Here is a 4,876-nt window from a genome sequence, read left to right as displayed (position 1 = left end):
TCCCTCCCCATGATAGGCCCCAGTGCGTGATGTTCCCCTTCCCGAGTCCAAGTGATCTCATTGTTCAGTTCCCACCTATGAGTGAGAACATGCGGTGTTTGGTTTTCTGTTCTTGTGATAGTTTGCTAAGAATGATGGTTCAGTTTCATTCTTCTACATGTGGCTTGCCAATTATCCCAGCACCATTTGTTGAATACGGTGTCCTTTCCCCACTTTATGTTTTTGTTTGCTTTGTCAAAGATGAGTTGGCTGTAAGCATTTGACTTTATTTCCGGGTTCTCTATTCTGTTCCATTGGTCTATTTGCCTATTTTTATACCAGTATCATGCTGTTTTGGAGACTATGGCCTTATAGTTTGTAGTCGCGTAATGTGATGCCTCCAGATTTGTTCTTTTTGCTTAGTCTTAGCTTTGGCTATGTGTGCTCTTTTTTGGTTCCATATCAATTTTAGGATCGTCTCTTCTATTTCTGTGAAGAATGATGGTGGTATTTAGATGGAAATTGCACTGAATTTGTAGATTGCTTTCAGCAGTATGGTCATTTTCACAATATTGATTCTACCCATCCATGAGCATGGAATGTGTTTTCATTTGTTTGTGTTGTCTATGATTTCTTTCAGCAGTGTTTTGTAGTTTTCCTTGTAGAAGTCTTTCATGTCCTTGGTTGGGTATATTCTTAAGTATTTTACTTTTTCTGCAGCTATTGTGAAAGGGGTTGAGTTCTTGATTTGATTATCAGCTTTGTTGCTGTTGGTGCATAGCACAGCTACTGATTTATGTACATTAATTTTGTATCCTAAAACTTTGCTGAATTCATTTACCAGTTCTAGGAGCTATTTGGATGAGTCTTCAGGGTTTTCTAGGTATATGATCATATCATCAACAAAGAGCGACAGTTTGACTTACTCTTTACCGATTTGGATGCTCTTTATTTCTTTCTCTTGTCTGATTTCTCTGACTAGGACTTCCGGTACTGTGTTGAATGGAAGTGGTGAAAGTGGGCATCCTTTTCTTATTCCAGTTCTTGGGGGGAATGCTTTCAACTTTTCCCCATTCAGCATAATGTTGGCCGTGGGTTTGTTGTAGATTATTACCTTTTATTACCTTAAGGTATGTCCCTCCTATGCCAATTTTGCTCAGGGTTTTAACCATAAAGCGATGCTGAATTTTGTCAAATTCTTTTTCTGCATCTATTGAGATGATCATGTGATTTTTGTTTTTAATTCTGTTTATGTGGTATATCACACTTATTGACGTGTATGTTAAACCATCCCTGCATCTCTAATATGAAATCCAGCTGATCATCGTGAATTATCTTTTGATATCCTGTTGGATTTGGTTCACTATTATCTTGTTGAAGTTTTTGCATCTATGTTCATCAGGGATTTTGGTCTGTAGTTTTCTTTTTTTGTTATGTCCTTCCCTAGTTTTGGTGTTAGGGTGATATTGGCTTCGTAGAATAATTTAGGGAGGATTCCCTCTTCCTCTAACTTTTGGAATAGTGTCAATAGGATTGGTACCAATTCTTCTTTGAATGTCTGATAGAGTTCAGCTGTGAATTCGTCTGGTCCTGGGCGCTTTTTTGTTGGCATTTTTTGTTGTTGTTGTTACCATTTCAATCTCACTGATTGTTACTGGTCTGTTCAGAGATTCTTTATGTTCCTGGTTTAATGTAGGAGGGTTGTATATTTCCAGGAATTTATCCATTTCCTCTAGGTTTTCTAGTTTATGCACATAAAAGTGTTCTTAGTAACCTTGAATAACCTATTGTATTTCTGTGGTATCAGTTGTAATGTCTCCCATTTCATTTCTAATTGAGCTTATTTGGATCTTCTCTCTTCCTTCCTTGGTTCATCTTGCTAATTGTCTATCAATTTTATTTATTTTAAAAGAACCGGCTTTTTGTTTCATTTATCTTTTGTATTTTTTTGTTTGTTTCAGTTTCATTTAGTTCTGCTCTGATCTTGGTTATTTCTTTTCTTCTGCTGGGTTTGGGTTTGAATTGTTCTTGTTTCTCCAGTTCCATGAAGTGTGCCCTTAGATTGTCTATTTGTGCTCTTTCAGACTTTTTAATGTAGGCATTTAATGAATTTGCTAAGAGGCATTACCTTTTAGCACTGCTTTTGCTGTATCCCAGAGGTTTTGATAGGTTGTGTCACTATTATCGTTCTGTTCAAATAATTTTTTAAATTTTTATCTTGATTTTGTTGTTGACCTAATGTTCATTCAGGAGCACGCTATTTAATTTCCATGTATTTGCATGGTTTTGAGGGTTCCTTTTGGAGTTTATTTCCAATTTTATTCCACTGTGGTCTGAGAGAGTACTTGATATAATTTTGATTTTTTTAATCGAGACTTGTTAAAGATTTTCTTAAGTGAGACTTGTTTTGTGGCCTATTGTATGGTCTGTCTTGGAGAATGTTCCATGTGCTGATGAATAGAATGTATATTCTGTAGTTGTTGGGTAGAATGTTCTATAAATATCTGTTAAGTCCATTTGTTCTAGGGTATAGTTTAAGTCCATTGTTTCTTTGTTGACTTTCTGTCTGGATGACCTGTCTAGTGCTGTCAGTGGAGTATTACAGTCCCCCACTGTAATTGTGTTGCTGTCTATCTCGTTTCTTAGGTCTAATAGTAATTGTTTTATAAATTTGGGAGCTCCAATGTTAGGTGCATACATATTTAGAATTGTGATATTTTCCTGTTGGACTAGTCCTTTTATCATTATATAATGTCCCTCTTTGTCTTTTCTAACTGCTGTTGTTTTCAAGTTTGTTTTGTCTGATATAAGAATAGCTACTCTTGCTTGCTTTTGGTGTCCATTTGCATGGAATATCTTTTTCCTCCCCTTTACCTTCAATTTATGTAAGTCCTTATGTGTTTAGGTGAGTCTCCTGAAGATAGCAGAAACTCGGTTGGGTGAATTCTTATCTGTTCTGCCATTCTGTATCTTTTAAGTGGAGCATTTAGGCTACATACAATGTTAGTATTGAGATTGAGGTACTATTCTATTCACCATGCCAATTGTTGCCTGAATATCTTGGTTTTTATAAATTGTATTATTGTTATATAGGTCCTGTGAGATTTATGCTTTAAGGAGGTTCTATTTCAGTTTATTTTGAGGATTTGTTTCAAGATTTAGTGGTAGTTTTAGCAATTCTTGTAGTGCTGGCTTTGTAGTGGCAAATTGTCTCAGCATTTTTTTTTTGTCCGGAAAAGACTGTATCTTTCCTTCATTTATGAAGTTTAGTTTCACTGGATACAAAATTCTTGGTTGATAATTGTTTTGTTTAAGGAGGCTAAAAATAGGACCCCAATCCCTTCCAGCTTTTAAGGTTTCTGCTGAGAAATCTGCTGTTAATCTGATAGGTTTTCCTTTATAGGTTACCTGATGCTTTTGCCTCACAGCTCTTAAGATTCTTTTTGTCATCTTGACTTTAGGTAACTGATGACTACATGCCTAGTTGATGATCATTTGGCAATGAATTTCCCAGGTGTTCTTTGAACTTCTTGTGTTTGGATGTCGAGATCTCTAGCAAGGCTGGGGAAGTTTTCCTTAATTATCCCCTCAAATATGTTTTCCAAACTTTTAGATTTATCTTCTTCCTTGGGAACACAAATTATTCTTAGGTTTTGGACATTTAACATAGTCCCAAACTTCTTGGAGGCTTTGTTCATTTGTTAAAATTTTTTTTCTCTATGTGTTTGACAGATTGGGTTAATTCAAAAGCCTTGTCTTTGAGCTCCGAAGTACTTTCTTCTGCTTGTTCAATTCTATTGCTGAGACTTTCCAGTGCATTTTGCATTTCTCTAAGTGTGTCCTTAATTTCCAGAAGTTGTGATTATTTTTTATTTATGCTCTCCATTTCACCAAAGAATTTTCTTTTCATATCCTGTATTATGTTTTTGATTTCTTTAAGTTGGATTTCACCTTTCTCTGGTGGCTCCTTGATTAGCTTAATAATCTACCTTCTGAATTCTTTTTCTGGCAATTCAGGGATTTTTGTCTTGGTTTGGAACCATTGCTGGTGAGCTGGTATGATCTTTTGGGGATGTTAAAGAACCTTGTTTTGTCATGTTACCAGAATTGTGTTTCTGGTTCCTTCTCATTTGGGTAGACTATATCTGAGGGAAGATCTGGGATTCACAGGCTGCTGTTCAGACTCTTGTCCCACGGGGTGCTCCTTTGATGTGTCATTCTCCTCCTTCCCCCAGGAATGGGGGGCTCCCTGCGAGCGGAACTGTAGTGACTGTTTTTGCTCTTCTGGGTCTAGCCACCCAGCAGAGCTACCGAGCTCCCACCTGGTACTGGGGAGTGTCTGCAAAGAGTACTGTGATGTGATCTGTCTTCAGGTCTTGGCAGCTGTGGATACCAGAACCTGCTCCAGTGGAGGTAGCAGGAGAGTGAAGTGGAGGGTCCTTAGTTGTGTTTTTCTTCAGTGCACTGGTTTTGTGTTGGTTGGCCTCCAGCCAGGAGGTGGCACCTTCAAGAACGCATCAGCTGTGGTCGTATAGGGAGGATGCAAACTTGCCTGGGGACACCTGTTTAAGTATTCAGGTTTCTCAGGCAGCTGGCAGGGTCATAGAACTCTCAAGAGATTGTGACTTTTGTCTTTGTCTATTGGGGCAGGTAGAGAAAGACCACCAGGTGGAGGCAGGGGTAGGTGTGTGTCTGAGCTCAGAGTCTCCTTGGGTGGGGCCTGCTGTGGGGGAAGGGGGTGTGGTTCCCAGTCCAGTGGAGTTATATTCCCAAGGGGATTATGGCTGCCTCTGCTGAGTCATACAGGTCTCCAGGAAAGTGAAGGAAGGCCGGCAGGCACAGGCTTCACCCCGCTTCCATGCAGCCTGCAGTCCTAGAGGCCGGTCTCACTCCCACC

Source organism: Rhinopithecus bieti, unplaced genomic scaffold (genome assembly GCF_001698545.2).
Source record: "Rhinopithecus bieti isolate Rb0 unplaced genomic scaffold, ASM169854v2 scaffold_4996, whole genome shotgun sequence".
Taxonomy (NCBI): Eukaryota; Metazoa; Chordata; class Mammalia; order Primates; family Cercopithecidae; genus Rhinopithecus; species Rhinopithecus bieti.
This window is presented reverse-complemented; position numbering follows the sequence as displayed.